This window comes from Harpia harpyja, chromosome 11, assembly GCF_026419915.1.
Source record: "Harpia harpyja isolate bHarHar1 chromosome 11, bHarHar1 primary haplotype, whole genome shotgun sequence".
Taxonomy (NCBI): Eukaryota; Metazoa; Chordata; class Aves; order Accipitriformes; family Accipitridae; genus Harpia; species Harpia harpyja.
This window is the reverse complement of record NC_068950.1, coordinates 2,862,338-2,880,142: the sequence shown is the minus strand read 5'-3', so window position 1 is coordinate 2,880,142 and position 17,805 is coordinate 2,862,338.

The window sequence follows — 17,805 nt, the reverse complement described above, 5'->3', positions numbered from 1 at the left end:
TCAGTGGTGTCTTTTGTGACTGACTTTGTCCTGAAAGTTTGCAGTGATTAATTCTTTGCCTGGGCAATGCAGGCACGCCACGGGCTGGGGCAGTTGTAGCCAAATCCCTATTGCACTGGCATCGATAGCTTTGTGCATGAGTGAGGGCAGTCTGGAGCCAGGCCCTGCTTGCTCCTCACTCCTGGGCAGCGCTGCTGTGGCTGCCAGGCTCCCAGGGACGGGAGCAGCCCTGTTCCTGCCTGCAGGGACCAGTCTGTGGGCACGCAGCTACTGCCAGGCATGTGGTACCAAAGGATTTCTGGGCTAGCAAGAGCCTTTTGTTGTTGTTGTTTCAAAGGCTTTGAAATGCATGTTTCATTCTTCCTTGTTCTGACATGACAAAGGACTATTTTAATAGCTATGTATTAAATCTATTGGGGGGGGGGGGGGGGATGAAGGACTGGTTTAGCCTGCAGTTCAGGGAGCTGGTCTGTTATCAATAGCCTGTTTCCATCAGAGTTCAGCAGGAGACTATGTCAGTCTCGCCAGGGTCAGCGCTGGAGTATTCCCCAGCCTGTACTCCCTGGGTGTCGATGTTCAGCCTCAAAGTGGGATATATAACAATGCAAAGGGCTGGTTCTTCCCTCCTGTCCCTCCCCTCCCACTGAAAGCCTGGAGATCCCTGACTTAGGGTGCTTCCCTTTCAAATATTTTCATGCCAATATAAACAGAGCTCTCCCTCCAGCTCCTGGTGTTCTGGCAAGCCGGGCTGCAAGGCAGGACAGGCCAATGACACCAAGAAATGTGGTTTTGCAGCACTTTCCCTTGGCTGCAGCAGAGCTCTGTCCCACGCTGGGACTGCCTACACCTGATTGATAGAGCTGGCCAGAGGATCGCAGGGGCAGGGAGAGAGGCAGGCGTCGCAGTGGAGCTTGCGAAGCAAGGGACCGAGAGAGTGACTCAATATGTGAAACTTGACAGCTCTGTGTCGAGGTCTGGCCACAGCACAGGGCCACGGAGGGGAACGAGGCTCATCAAATTGAGCCTGGGAAGGTTTCCAAAACCTTGTCTTCACGAGGCAACAGTGTGCGGGTTTGCATAAATATCTCTAAAATTCATCAAACAGCTCAAATGAAATACACTAAGGAAGGAACTACTTCTGCATTTAAATCCGTGCACAGTTGCTCCCCTGTCTTTGAAATCCAGCGATGCCCGCCCCTCCATCAGCCTAGGAGCAAGGTACATTCCAGATGGTTCCCCCATCCTAAAAAACTGCACTGCACAGCCGATTAAATTCTGCTTGTTGTAATTAAGCCCGACACAATTAGCTGTCAAGCAGGGCACTCATCTGTTTTATGTTGCAATCTCTTCAACAGGCAAGGCTGCTAGACAAGATTGTCACTTTTCGAAAAGATTTTCATTAGTTACCCTGGGCTCTGTGTCAGACTATGAAATATAAAAATGTGCTCTGTAGCCAAGTCAGGGAAATTCTCATTTAATGTTCCACACAGTATTATGAAAGTAATGTACTCTGAAAATGAATGCATTTTGGAACATTTCGGAAGAAATGTAATTTGTCTGCTAAGTAATAACTGCATGTTCATGAATTTACTGATTTTTTTTTCAATATGTCTTTCGTAAAGTTGGGAAGACTTTTTCTGACCTAAAATGAGAGGAAGAGAAACTGTTGATTTTAATGTTACTCCTTCCTCCCTCCCTCTTTCTTTCATTCTTTCTTTTCCATCACTTCTGTGTACCCTCAGTATAAGAACCAGACACTGTCTGATAAAAGTAGAAGCTTGGCAGAGAAGAAATATGCAGCTCAAAATGGAAAAGACAGAAAATAATTGCGGTCAGTGAGGAACAAGGGAGCTCCATCTTTCTGCGCCTTTAAGAACAGAGAGCAAGAAATCCCCTGTTGCTCCTCACAGTTCAACAACCAGCATCTGTCAGTGGAGATGCAATTACAGTTTCCCTGTTTTGGTGGGACTGTGAATTTTCTGCATTGCTAATGTCAGAGGCTAAGTGGGGGTCAAACACAGAGAGTTGCGGGTGCTTCTCGTCACCAAAATTCAGATTTGCAATCAGGGAAAATAAGGAAGTACTCCAGGCTGACAGGGCCTTCTCCTTTCCTTATAAATAGATGCTGGATGCTAGGTAAAATGCTTTAACCCTCTCTCGCCAGTGCATTGCCTCCCTCTGCTCCAGTTTGTGTAGAGAAGAGTCATACCTTCAACTCCAGTGCTGAAGCATTCATGACTCTGGGTTCCGATCTATGGTCTGAATTGGAGATCTTGCACAGCTAGGGAGATGGAAGCAGAGCTGAATGGCCACTGAAATGCTGACCGAGCTTTCCATCAGAAGAGAAATGGCTGAGCCAGATTTACTGGGTTCAACTGGGCAGCAATTTGGCAGGGGGCAGAAGGGGAAAGGAAAAACCAGATTAATGGCAACAAGTTGGAAAAAAAGAGGAAAATGGGCAAGGAATTACAGTGAGAATAGGGACTGTAGTCACAACTGGCATGAGTCAGCTCAGCAAGCTTCTGCATTTACTTAAGATGTGATTTTGATAGTTGAAGGATGACATGGTCCAGACCTGGGTGAGCTAGCAGAGCTGAAATGGTGGTATTGCTGCATCCCTCCAAGCTGTGGTTAGAATTTTTTCTCCTCTGATCTGTTATTACCCCCACGCTTGTGTACTTACAGCCCTGTGTGGCCTAGAATAGGAACAAGTAAAGAGTGGCATATATTACTGTCTTGGTATGTCTGTACAAATTGGAGTTGTCAGTTTGTTGAGATGAAATACAGTTTTCAGATCATAAGAAGTTATGTGCTGAAGTTTGAACCCTGCTGTGACAAGCATTACCCGGCTTTGTTTGCTGCCTGTTACTGACCATTAACTCCAGGGGCAGACTCTTTTATTCAGAATTCAAGTGGCTTTAATCAGGCTTCGTTTACACTCCTTGGGAAGGAATAAAGTTCATTCAAATTAACACCACTTTATCACCAAGTAGAAGCACCCCCACATGAGGTTCAGTGTGCATTTCAAAGATTTATCTTTTATGGCACACCTTCTCCTCACTCAGATTTCTTTTGCAGCAAGGCTTATTTTTTAAAAAAAGCTCCCATTTTCCCAGGAGCAGTTCTGGAAGTTGTCTCGTTCCTGCCCTGGGTGTCTGCACAGGGCCAGGAGCTCGGGGCTGGAGTGGAGCCTGCTCCATTAGCATTCAGCTGCAGAAGGAAGGGCAGGAAAAACTCTGCAGAAGCATGAGATGGAGCAAATAAAAGCAGAGGGGGTGAGCAGGAAAACATTGTCTCTTAATTGAGCTGGGGGAGAAGAAGGAGTAGTGGTGATTACAAGGCTTGCAGATCTTTGTTTATGAGAGCTGCCTTCCTGCGATCTGTCTCCATCGGACAGAAGCATCCAAGCTACCCTCCCGAGAGTGTCATGCAGGGAGGAACTGAACCAGAGTGGCTGTATGCAAAGCATGTGGGGTGCATGGCTGTGTACACGCCGTTTCAGTGCTGTTCCCAAATGCTGCAAGCACTTTTGGTACAAAAAGCAGAGCAACAGGGCTTTCCCTCTCCAGCATGTTCCTTTGCTTCAGCCAGGGGCAGAATCACCATGCAGTAGCACAGAATAAAGCAGGGCTCACTCTCGTATCGGAAATGCTGATCATAAAGATGGTCACATACGCTGTGGCATGCATGGATGGGGCAGAACAATGCGGAGTCACAGTTCATTTGCCACAATGACAACATGCATAAACAGAGTAAATCTAACACGCCTGAGACAGGAGAGACCCAGGGTGTCCGTGCTGGAGAGCTCAGCTGCACGTGCATGGGGGCTGTTTGACCAGGTCTCTGGACATCTGCTCTCCACCCTGAGCTACTGCTCCAGCCCAGCTGCCAGGGCTTTAACATCCCAGAGAAATGGCTCACATCTTTTTTTTACACTGGGATGAAATGCCTGGGCAGAAAGAGAGGGTCTGGGCAGGAGACACAGATGTACGGCAGCTCGGCTCTAAGTCCTCTAGCCATCTCCCAAGCAGGCAGTGATCAGTCTGGCGGATGCTGCCCCGAACACCCGGCTTCCCTTGCAAGCTGCTCACTCCATGTAGGGCTGGGGCCCGCTGTGTGGCTTGGCTGGCACTGGCTCCCAGAGGGATGCTGGCTTTGCCGCTGCAGGTGGCCAGCACGTAGCGGGTATGTGCTAGCAGGGACTCTTGGCTTGCTGCGACTTGCTGCTTTATTGCAAATAGCTTTGGCCATAGCTGCTGTGATAACAGTAAAAACCAAACCCCAAAAAATCCCTTCCTGCTCCATCCTTTAGCTGGATCTGCTGCTGGCAGAGGCTTTGCCAGCACCAGGTGCAAGGGGCTGCTCAGGGGGTGCAATGAAATCCAGCTCTGATTTTTTTGTCTGTTTAACACTTTCCTCCCTCCATTAATATTTGTCAGTGGGACTCCGTCCCTTCCTAGGTAATCAAACTGAGGGGTATTTTCCCATTTTGTGGGTGTTTTAACGCTGGGAGAAGAGTCAGGAAGAGATCACTGAAAGAAAAAAAGGCCTCCAGGTACTGGAGTAAACCTCCCAGGTGCCTCTCTTCTCCCCACGCCGCTGCTGCTCGCCACAGGCTGGGATACACAGGCAGCCGCATTTGGGTTCTTGTTTGGCTTTGTTTTGGGACATCGTATAAAGCAGAGGCCTCAGCATTTAGCCCTGTGCTTGAGTTGAAGCCCATGCTTAAGGAGACTCACAGCCCTTTTGCTTCCTCCTCAGCATCTCTCTGATGAGGGCCAGAGTCCTGCCAGTCCCATCTGGTATATGACATTGGACCATCAACTACACACTGCACGTCTCAGCGCTGGTCACAACTCCTTGATGCATTCAGAACCTTCATTAGGTTTCATCGAAACCGCACATTGGCAAAGGTTTTACGGCAGTGGCCTCCTACACATCACAAACCACAAGTATCACCCCAGTTCTCCAAAAAGAACCTGAAGGGATGGAAGAGAAGCTCTCTGTTGTCTTTCAGGTAAGCAAATTTAAATACGTAACTCTGTCTGACAGTTTCAATTATTATTCTTTTAACCACGCTACAAGAGAGGAAAAAAAAGAGATTTATCACAAAAGATTATTTGGGCGGAAGGGCAGGGGGAGGACGGGGGAACTCTAGAATGTTTTATTTATGGGAAAACTGCAAATTACCTTAATAAATTCCTTTACTAAGCTGTGTCAGCTACTAAAACATTGTTCTTTGTGGGTGAATAACTTTTAATTTGAGTGTTCTAGTATTCAGCAGAGTGAGGTAATGGATTAGCAATTGCCTGTATTGTAAATGTCATCTTGGCATAATTAGGGTGATTATTGTTAACCAGTGGAGTTTAGTATTTATCTGTCACTGGGTGAGAGAATATAACAAAGCCTCAATTAGTTATAAATGGTGGTGGGTGGCGGGAATGGAACACAGCCTCTGAAACACTATTTTTGTTTTCCATGTTTCAGTGTTTATTTGGTTTTAACATGCACATTAATGTGATCTCCCCCTGACAAGAGGGATAGCAGATCATGCGCACATGTAGATGCCGTGTGTGTCGGGGCAGGAATTACAGCAGAGAAGGCGGCATGAGCAGGAGCAGCACCGGAATTTGCTGCACAAAACACGTGTTGCTGTCTGCCTGTTCTGAAGCAGGTATGTGTAAACTGTCTTCCACTGCACCCAGCTGGGAATACATGTGATCCCTGAATCTGTCCAGTATTGCAGGCTCAAGACAGCGTAAAAAGGTGTGAGAAAAGCTTTTTTAACTGACTCCATCCTGATTTCTCCTTTCCTGATCCACTCACCTTTGTCCGTTTGCACTCGGACTCGTATTTGCCCTTCAAATGGGCCAAGTGAACGTTTGATCTGTGATAACAGTCACTCCCTGAGAAATGGCAGCAAAGGAGGAGTAGAAGTTCACATCAGTAGAAAAGGGATGCTAAGTTGCTGAAAGATAAAAAACATTACTCCAGCTTACAGCTGTCTCTGATTGTGGTGTTTCTGTTAGTTCCAGTGCCCAAACATTTGCACCCACTGATTGCAGCGCAGTTTAGGTGGCCTTTCGAAATCCAGCCCTCAAAGCAGCAATGCAGTCAGTAACCACCTGCCTGGGCTGGACCCGCTGTGTCATCGTCTGATAGACACCAGCATGCCCAGACTCGGTGCCAACGTCAAGTTTTACGTCTTAATTCCCATTTAGGCTCCTCGCTGCCCATTCATTTCTAACAGCACCCTGTTTCTGACGGTCAAATGGATACTTTAAGAGGAAGTGGTCTGAGCTCAGCTCTGCAAGGGAAGGGATGCAAAACCTTATTACAGGCAGCTACGAAATGGTGTCCCCATTGGAAACATCATCTCCTTTCCCCCCAGGGCAGTCAGCAGCTGGCTCAAGGCACCAGGGTTAATGTCCTTTGCGAATACTTATCCAGCCTAATAGAACTGGGGATATTGCTATCACTCACAGATATTTCAAATCCTTCCTCTTAATCCTGGCAAGCTCTTGCCCTTAATAACTTCAGTGGGACTTTTGCCAGAGCAAAGACTGTCAAGTCAGATTCTCAAATGAAATGAAAAGCAAAGCAGGAAGGGAAGTTCAAGGTGAGGGTTTTTTTCCTTGGTGCTTTTTATGGATGTTCATAGCTGGAAACTCTTTTTTTTTTCCTTCTGATTATCTAAATGATGGATGAGTCAAACGTCCTGAGAAATGTTTCCAGATCCAGACACAAATGACAGAGGATGAACTGAGCAAAGCCATCAGGGGCTGAGAAAAGACAGAAAAGAAGACATAGAGAGTTGATAGGGGAATAAAAGACTCAGTGGGAAGAATGAAAGAGGTTTCAGAGGAAAGCAGGGATCATGTACTTTATGATGCTTACACATAGAAAGAGTTTATACATTTTTAATTAATGGATATTTAAGTACATTGTAATAATCAGTTGGTTTAGGCTATCTCAGACAACAGGTTGCTTGTGGCCACAGTGTATTAGGTGGTAGCTCTTTAAATTCTTTGGAAACCTTTTGTGGTGCTGTCTCCTGTGACACAGATTATCTCAGCTTTCTTTAGAAATGAGAGGAACATTTCTATACTCCCTCTGTGGCAGAAAACATAGAAAATGTGAAGCTGAGAGCCACAAAGCAAATAAAGATCCAGTTCTTGTTTTAAGACATTCTCTGATTGCTGGAGACGCTCCTACTCTAGGGAGGGAAGAGGCTTGATCGATGGTTTGCAGGGTTTAGGGCAAGCAATGCTGATAAGCGATGAGCTCTTGTCAGGATATGAGCCACAGGAGAAAATAAGCAGCAAGAACAGAAGATTTGAGCTGCTTTTAGGAAGAATTGGCATTTTCCTGCACCTTTTAAAAGTAGGCACAGGATGCCATGGGATCCCTCTGGGCACCAGCTCAGAAACAGGATGGATCTTTCTCTGCCCAGCTCAGCCTTGTCCAGCCCGGCACCATGTGAAGTTTAGCAAGCTAATATCCCCCTGGGGAGCTAGTATCCCTCCAGGCCCAACCTAACCCTGAACCATTTGTTTTCTCCCAGTATGCAGAGATTCACCTTTTCACCCAAGGAAGGAACTGATGTCACCACCTGAAAATCTGCAACATCTCTGGAAGGATCTGTGAGCCTGTGGCCACAGCAGGGCACCACTGCAGCAGTCAGAGGCTTGCCAGTAAAAATAGGGTTTGACCTGGTTTTGGAGTGGGTGCGACCTGGATTCACTTCCCACAAGACTGCACAGGTACTGCTTCCATTGTAAACTATATAAAGCCTGTATATACTCAGTAAGCCTAACCTAGATCCTGATTATACCTGAAACAAGCCCATAAATCCAATGTATTTTTTTGCAAATGCAGCCAAAGTTCTGCTATTATTTATTTAGATGCATCTGGGAGCTTACAAATTTGCAACGATTTGCCAGCACAAATATTTTTCAAAAAAGTGTTTCACCCCTTCTCTGTAAATATTGTGCCTCCGGCCTTTGTGCGAAAAAAGATGTTTTGGCCAAAGTAGGGAAAAATAAAAATCTATAAGCATTTTATAGAACTCGTCAAATACAATTTTAGTTTAGTTTTACAGAGAAGCAGGACTTTCTATTCTCTTCAGCGTCTATGGGAAGCTCAATATTACTTCTATAAAGCCTTCAGCAGCAAGGTTTTTTACGTGGGTATGTCCACTTTCCATGGAAAGTCAATAGATACACTCAGAGCAATTCCTGAACAGAATAGGAGGGATCAAAAGGGAATTTTTGAGAGGTTGAGCTCGCTTGTATGAACTGAAGCAGAGTCTAATTCCTTAAAGGCTTGATCCAGCCCCTACTGAGAGATATGAAATTGCTTCAACAGAAACAGGACCTGACCTTCACTGAGAGACAAGCCAGGACCTGGAGGAGCCCCAACTGCTTAACACAGGCACAGACACGCCAACAGCCGCCGCCTCAGCCTGCCTCAGTTTGGATTGCAGTCAGTCCCTGGGAGAAAATAGAAATTCGTCATAATGAACAGAGCGGGAGGCTTGGCTCAGTAGCACCATTTAACGCCTGATAATCCCTCATCCCAATTTGCTCCAGTTTATTAGACATCCCTGGAAACAGGCGTGATGGAAATATGATGGAACCATGACAGCAAGTAGAGCTGTCAGTTCACAGCCTCTCCATCGATGGATTCTTCAGGGAGAGCAGACCTGGCATCACATGGGCACCTCCCTCTCCTCTTCCCAGCTTTATGTCAAGACCATGAAGACATCCCCATACTGCAGCCAAGAAGGGCACTTTTTCATCAGGTCTGGAGGGAAAATCAAGCCAGCCACGTCCACAACTGTCAGCGCCAACAATCCTCCCATAGTAACAGCAAAAATGCCAGTATGGGCAGAAAGGGGCAGATTAAACTGGCTGAACTAAGCTGTTGCATCTGGAGACACCAGAGGCAAGTGCTACTTCCCACCTCCCAGCCCTTATGCTTCAGCATTGCCACTTGGCTTGGATAATTTACTTTTAATAGTCTGGTTACAGATGAGATTGCAAAGGAAGCACGTGACTCAGAACAGGGATTTCTGAGTCACATTCTCATTTCCCCCTCATGCCTCCTAGGCCTCTAATAAACTACAAAGAGACATTAAGGAAACACTAAGAACTCTTTATCTGCTGAGATTCGGGAACCGGTACAGTGAGCAGGCAATAATGGATTCCGTGTATTTGCAATATGTCCCTGCGGCAGCAACTGAACAAGGGAGACGGGAAGTTCAAGTGCTCAGGACATAGACTGCCCGGATCAGGTGGCCGGCGGTGGATAGAAAGCAGGTGAGCAGTGTCTGAGGTTGGGTGAACACGCCTTTCCCACACAGTCTCTCAAGAGACTTTCAGCCATGCCCATGCTTCATTCCCTGGGAAACCCAAGAGGAATTAAGTAGCTCACATCTGTGCTTTGAGACATCTTCTCCATCACCCCCCAACATGTACTGTATCACTTGGGCCAGGTTAAATCGCAGCATGCAAATGGGAAGAGAAAAGGGGCCACATCCCATCTCTGCCTACGATGTCCCTGACTGTAACACCAGTTCAGCAGACAACTGCAGGTAATGGGAAAATCAGGCCTAGGGAATCAACGGGCAAATGTCCCCCCAAGGCAAAGAAATCAATGCAAAAATCAAGTAGATGTTAAAAACACATACATAGAACTAATTACAGAAAGAGAGCTAAGCCTGGGGTGGATGAGAGCCCTTGATAAAGGAAATGGCTCCACCAGGTAAACGGAGCAGTTGGCCTCAATGGCTTGGGTTATTTATTTTATTTTTTCTCTTTCTTCATGTAGGTCAGATGTCTTCCCGAGGGGGTTTCTCTTAACCTCCCTCTTAGGATCTCAATTACACGCTCAACACAGATTAACAACAACAACAGATAATAGAACAGTTAGAGCAAAAGAAACCTCAGAGGAAAACACAGTGCACTTAGACCAGAACAAATAGCAAAGGGTTCATGGGGAAGGAAAATCAATGTGGCTGATATTTATTACACTCTTTATGGAGGGCGATGGGGCTCAACCAGAGCCCATTTAGAGTTCTGTTCCACTTGGGTTTTGCTATAAACAAAAATAATGAGTCCAGCCCTTCATTACAGTTTTGTGCTTAGCACATTTTAATTAGGGTTAGGAAGGTAGACAGGGAGGGGAAAAAAGCAAGAAAAAATAAAGAGAAAGAGTAGAGGTGAAAATAATCTCCAGCTAATTCATAATTTAGTATCAGTTCTGTTCAGGCTTCTGTTGGATCTTCCAAAAGAAACATCCCCTTTCATTCAGGCTGGATAGTTGCTGTTCAGATGGCCTTTTGATGCCACACATGAAGAGAAAACAACCAACCATGAGCAGGGAGGGGAAAGGGAGAAAAAGAAGGCAAACAATGCAATATGTATATAATCTAACACAACACAGTGTCCCATACTGGGAGGCAAAGACCAGTGGTGGTGACTGTAATTCAGCACGAGTGGGAGCAAAGTAGAAAAAGAAAGGGCAGAGGAAAAGCACATTGTGAGTAATCAAATCCTTGCTTTCACCCACTTGCCTCCCAGCATACACACGCACAGCAAGGTATGCACAGACACACCGAGAGCCATGCAGCAGGAGTGGACAGGAATGCTCCTCTGCGTGTGCGCTTTCATACACTTGGAGGAACATAACCGTGATCTCCGTGAGGGATTGCCTGGCCCTAAGGCCACGGTGTGGGGCACAGGAGCATGTGCCATGCTGGCTGATGGGAAGCATTTTCTCACTGGCTCTGCCCCATGCTGGCTTGCATGCACACAAATGCAAATATGTGTGTGTGTTTGTGTGCAGGTGTCTGCAGTGACCCACAAAATGTGTTCTCCCTGCTTGATCCATCCTATTGCATGACTGACTGGGCTCGGACATGGTGGAGATTGATAGCATTGAGATCGGACTCCAGTCAAGGAATTTGAAATCTGATTTGAGGTGAGTCCTGCTTCAACTATAGCTCAAAATCAAATTATTTTAGTTGTGGCAGGGAGGGGGGAAAAGAAACAGAGTAGGTGAAATAATAGCTACTGTCTAGCTAAGATAAGCCAGGCAAGACAAAATATTAATTCTGATTCTGTTAGCACACCAAACAGAGAAAGATGTAATTCCATGCACCTGTCCAAATCAGAGAAAATTACTGTCACCAATGGTGCATCATTGAGGGGTGATAAGTCATTAACACCAGGTAGAAATGGCAACATCCCACTATTTGATGCCATTGATAATAAACTTATCTGGGAAAGGGAGATCCTCCGGCTCATGTTTCTTTGTGAATGGAGGTGCGGGTAGGCTTTGAAGCTCTCTTAAGGTTCACCAGCCTCACTGATAGTGGAGAACATTTCCAACCCAGACTGCGTGCTGACATCTTTGTATCTCCCATTGCACAACCCCAACACCAAACTGAATCTGAGCTCTCTCCTCAAGCTTATGGCTATGTCCATCCACTTGCTCCAAAGGGTGGATGGGATGACTTCAGACTTGGAGGAGGCCTGAAGATAAAGCCCTGCCCTGCTGTGCTCTGCATGCTCCCAGCTATGCCGGTGATTTGCTGTGTCATCTTGAGCAATCACTATGGCTAGACACGTCCCCTTTCATATCTGATGGCTCGTACAGGTGTCCTCATTAACCTCATTAACTAATGAACCAAACTGATCACACACGTCTGCTGATGAGACTCGCTTTTAGTCTTGGAGTGCAAGTATTGCTTCATCAGCCCACAGTAAGTAATCCCTCCAACACGATCAACAGTCTCTTTCCAACATTTGCCAGCACAGCAGGGATAAAAGGAGATTGAACTGGACTCAGTGTTTGGAAAACAGAGGTGTTGCACGTGAAACACGAGGAGTTCAAATCAGGATCAAGAGGAAACTATTCCCTGCTTTATGAAATCAGTGCATTTCAGAAAGAGGACACAGCCAGTTTATGGAGCATCCTCGGTTTGTCATTTTCCCTGCTGCTCCAATCACTTTGGGCTACCCTGGAGGAGTGGGGCTGTAATCACTGCCAGACACAAAACAAAGACAGGAAAAAAATCTCCCGGTTTAGGGAAGTAGGGAAACCTGTGGCTCAAGCTGTGTCTCTGCAGGAGCTGGAGAAAGCTGCAGCTTTCTGCAGCCACCTGGAGCTTAATTGCCACTTAAAGGAATTATCTTGTGCCTTTATCCCTAAGAAAAACAACTATTTGTACAAAGCAGGCAGACAGATAGGGAAGCACATTGGAAATGGCTTTGTAGACCTGCTTCCCCTCCTTTCCTCATGTTCAAAGTTAAAGAAGATAGAAACACAATTCAGTCAACAGCGACAGGAAGGAGAAGAGGTGCTGGGCAGAGCATGAGCCTCCAGAAGCTGGGATAGGAAAGAACAGACACTTCCAAGCATCCCCTGGTCTTGCGTTCCTTCCCCAAGCACCTGCAGCTGGTTGTGGGCACACAGTCCTGAAGGGCTAGCCCTATGTCTCGCCAAGGGCACCCTTCTTATGTCATCTCTCAGTGTAGCTTTTGCTGCTTTTGGCATTACCATAATTAATGTTTTGAGTGAGTTCTCCCAGCATTTGATAGCCCAATGCCTTCAATGGGATTCTGTCAGGAAGACTATTTCTTCTCTCCTTTAAAGAAAAAAAGAAGCTCTTTTCTCTTTCATATATACCAGGAATAACTCCTTACTGAAACGAGCTACTCGCTGTGGCAGAAAGGCAGTGCACTGACAGGCTTGAAAACTGACAACGTACTATTAAACTACAAAAAAGTCACCTCCTCGGTGATGGTGGAGGCTTAGCAGCAGGAGACTCTTCACTTCCAGCATCCTTTTGCTGTACAAAAAGCTTCAGAGGAAGTTGTAAGAAACTAGAACTGGGCAGGTCTAGCCTAATGTACCCAGAGCTTAAACTAGCTCTGGCTTAAACCCTGAATTGTTTTTTTTACCCTCTTTATTGTCATACAGTCTTGCCTCATAACATTATGTCCAGACTCCCTTCTGAACATCTCTCTGAGCACTTCGTATGAGGCATCCAGGCCTCTTTACCACACTGCAGCAATCTGGAAGGATGCCCCACAGTAAGAATGTACTTCAGTGCTTAGGGCTAGACCAAGAGTCCAGTTACTCATTCTTCTTTTTTTTCTCTTTTTATTCCTAATGTTAGTGTCTCATTAGTCTATCGGTGGTTCTCCTCACTTACAGCTGTATCCCACATCTACCTTATGTCCCTGTTTCTCCTTCTTCACCCAAGCATCTCTATACACATTGATCCACATACATTATCTGTTGCATTCTCAGCATTTGGCTTTGAAGCACTTGCTTTTAGAAGCACTAAAATCATCTAAAATAATCCAGACTCTCTCCCATACCACCACATTCTCTAATTCACAATCAGGAGCTATTGCCAAAGGCTTCATATTTTAAAAACTTATTGTGACTTTTTTCACAATGACCTATTTGAATTCAAACCATCCAGCATTACCTGCTCATGCCCTGGGAGGCAGAGCAGGCAGTGGGAAGGTCCTCAAACTATCAGCATAAAAAGAGATGGATTGAAGGACAGCACTGGCTCAGTAAGACACATTCTAGACATTCGTATCCCAAATAGGTAAGACTGTCATTTTGGAAGAATCAATTTTTTAGGAAATAACACATTTCCTGGAGTAACTGCTTCCTGGTCAAAAAGCTTCATACCGAGCAGTTTCATGCTTTCATTTTCTTGTCCTTGATCCTCAGGTCATGTATATCAGCATCTTTTCACAGAAGTCAATAGAGATACACCTGCTTATGTGAGCTAAAGATCTGGTCCAAGTCTCAGTCTATATTACAAACAAGTTTCAAAGAGATTTCTTGGCAAATGAAGAAGGAAAATGAAAGTCTTTTTGTACTCTGAAATTTCCCAGGAATAAAACAAATGCACAGTCAAAATTATTCAAATGACATTTCAGGAGATCAGTCATAGAATCTATTAGTGCATTTCTTTTTAAACAGTTTGCAAATTTACTTTGGGCTCATAGGCTAACCTGTTCTATTGCCATCATGGCCAAACCTGATTTCTGACATAAGACCCAGCTCTGTTTTCACAAGAGTCTCCATGCTGAAATGGATGGGATTCTGCCCAACATAGATAGGGTTTAATTAGAAGAATAACTTAATAAGAATCTTATCAAGGTTGTACCAGCTCTTGAAGCCTTGTTACATGCATATTCAAGTAAGTCAGGCATATACCCACTGAAAATCACTCGATTTTTCAGAATATAAGATCAGAATCAAGCGCAGGGTCTCACATCCATACTCGCATAAAGCAGTGCTGTACCCTGGGGAAAGCTGTTCTGAAATCAATGTGACTAGTCACTCAGTAAAGCTCTGCACAGCACAGTCCAGTCCACAGCATTTATAGCTAAAGGTTGTAGCTACAAACTTGGGCCTGATTCCCCACTGCACAATGTGAACAGTAAATTACAATTATTCCTACTTTTAAGGTCCTTGCCTAAAGAGTTCTATTCCTATAAAAGCAAATAACTGCCCCCTATCTTCCTGTATTGCTGGAGCAGAAAATGTCTCTGCAATTGTGATTCTCTCTTGACTCCGCATTTGGAGGTCCTATTACACCCGCCTCAATATAGGCTTTATTCTCATGTGCACTAGGATCATTTACAGGCAGTGAGTAAAAAGCAGTGATGCTGCTGAGACTCCCCAAGGAGCTTGGCAAATTGACTTTAGCTGGTTCCCTAGGATTACAGGTACTTTGCAGTCCAGTGCTGCCCATGACTGCATATGGTGCATTCTTGCACAGAGCTGGAATTGGGCTGGGACCCAGTTACTTCTCACGTCTGCTTTCTCTTTGCTTCCAAGTTCACACACGCCAACTTCACCAACATGGATGAAATAAGCCTGTGGTGCATGGCAAACAGAGTTATAGAGGCTGTGAGCAATGAGTAAGCTGGAGCTTTTGTTTGTGTATCAACAACACAACTGTCAGGTGCATCCTGTCTGCAGGCATTTATTCCAGGTGATGCTGTAAAGAACAGAAACAAGATAGCAAGACCTTGCATGCCACGTGGGGTCTGCAGTGCCAGCAATGAGAAAGCTCTCACAAATTAAGCACAGCTGACCTGCAGGAATAAGCCTAAGCAAGAGTAAGCCATAATAATCATAGGTCTTTGAAAGCCTCTGTTAGAGAGACTTTAATAGCTTTATAAAATCAGGAAAGTATTTATTATAACATTTTACAGATGGGAACATAAAGACTCTGAGAAGTAGTGGCTGGCACATTTAGATGCTGGTCAAGATCTATGTGTGCTTTGTTGCTAATGATCCAGCAAAGGGTGATTGTGCATGTCTCAGGTTGAACATCTATACATTAAAGCAACCATAGACAGGGGCTACTTGTGAAAATCTTGCCCAATTAACTTCCTGAGGATCCCACAGAAAATCAGTGGTAGAGAAATAGAAACACGGGTTGCTGACCACACCACTCCCCTAGCTCTTCTTCCCAGGAGACTGATTGCAGGCCAGGCTCTGTGGTATTCAGACATCAGGCTCTAGCCAGTCCCTTGAAAGAAGGGTGTACAAGCAAACAGTTATCCAACAGTCAGAAAACTCTTTACCTTTGAAACACTCTCCATAACTGTTATTACCATGTTTGCCTGGTTACCACGAAGATTTGTATTTGAATAATAGCTTTGCCCCTCCCTGAATCCCATTGACTTAGGGCTTTAGTTTGTTTGTCATCTTCTCCTCCTCTTGTTTTAATTAAGGTACATTTTGCTAATTATCAAAAGAGAAACAAGAACACAGATTAAAAACTGAATTATGTAAGAAGCTGGGGTAACTGAGATTCAAAGGAAGGGGCTGACATGACTGTGCTCTTAGTCACTGGAAAAGCACAATGTCTGGGTTTCACCTAGGGAGTCAAATTTGCTGCTCAGACATTAGTTTACCCTCTCACTTTCCCCATGAAGAGTGCCCCACGAGCAATTGGCTCCCATGGCCAGCTGCACAGAGGCACACAGAGGAGCAATAACTTGCCTCTGGGAACAGAGAGTGATGCAATTTCCTATTAGATCCATTAGGGAAGGTTATGGCTCCATTCTGACCATCTGACTGAACACAGCAAGAGTCAAGTATGACAATATTTTGCTTATCTACTGAAAGATCTCCTGTGCATCCTAGGAAATAGCTGCCCCTGACCACTGCTGGTGGGAAGGCAATGAATTTGATGTACTTTGGGGAAATCAGAATAGTTGTTGCTAAGGTCTGTCCTCCCGTGAGCTCAATCCTACTGCTCTACATTGTGAACACAGAGGAACAGGAGCAAGTTTAAGTGACTCCAAAACCAAGCTCAGTACTTCAGATTCATCATTTAGATTCTGAAAATGCTAGCGAGAGCAGGGCTCATTTGTTGATGTCTGTTTGCAGGGGCCTATTTGTTTGAAAAGGCTAATCAGCTATCAGGATGCAGAGGCAATTGCTTAAATGTAAAGGAAAAGGAAGAAATTTTTCAAAGCTATTCAGCTGAGGTAGCATGGTTTGCGTTTTGATGTCGGTGTGCAGCCAACTGACAAATGCTGAGCCACAGTCTGGTGTAAATCCAGATGAATTCCATTAGAATCAACAGACTTGCTTCCAATTTATTCTGATGTAACAGAGAGCATGATATTTCCATTTAGATTTACATTAGATTTGTTTCCTGTTTTCCACAATTCAGTCAGTTTCCATTGTGTACAAAAACAGCCTGGGCCAGATCTTGATCTCATTTGCATTGGATGAAAACAGTTGTTTCAAATGGAGCTACACTGGATTTATAATTGCATAAATGAGAGCAGAATCTGATCTATTCCAAGTGAGAATTTCCCAGGGCGTTGTCATGTGAGAACAACACTGCTGCAGTGAAGCGATCAGGTGTTTTGCCATTGATTTCAATGGAGAATTTTCATCTAAATCTTGGACTGGAGCCCTGAGCTTGACAGCTGCGGCCTTGCACACCCAAGGTATTGAAGCCCCTCTTTCCTTCAGAAGGTGAGTTAACAAGCCAACACCTCCACCATCTCATGACCTAACATACAAATACCATGTGTTGGCTTAGAAGAAAGTCAGGAACAGAAAGAGCTCAGCCTTGCCTGGCAGTAGTCTTCCTTAAAAGATGTATTAGCCCTGATATATTTCATTTGTCATACACGTTGTTTATAACCCAAGTTCTCTGTGTTGGCTTTTGCTTCCTATAGAGCTTCCTCCCTTGAGGCCCTTCCAACTCCCCTTGTTCAGTTGTAATTGGAAACGTTAAGAGCAATACAATGATTCTCTGGCAGATAAGGCTGTCTGTTTTGGTGGCCACGCTGCTAGCAATAGATTGGGTTATTACTAATAACTAATAAGAGGGTTACTCACGGCAACATGTGCAATCAAATGGATTTACTCCTCCCCATTGAAGCTGCTTATTTCACTGCTAGCGGGAAAATAAGGCCATTTAGAGTCGTTTATGGTAGTTGCAAAGGCTTTTCTGAGTAGATATACAAGCTATGTTGCCATAGCTTCTAGAAGGACTTTGAACCCGCCTCATCCATCTGGCTTCACAACCCCTCACTCTTGTTACTTGCTGTCCTCTAGAAGCCACCATTTCAATGGGATACGAACAGGCATTGTTCTCACTCTGGATCTTACAGGTACTGTACAAGCTCAGCTAACCCTTAAAACACTGGCGTCCTGAGTGCCAGCTGTAACTATAAGCATGGATATTCCACCTCAGTTCTCAAAGATGAGTTTTGCTATGAAAACATGCAG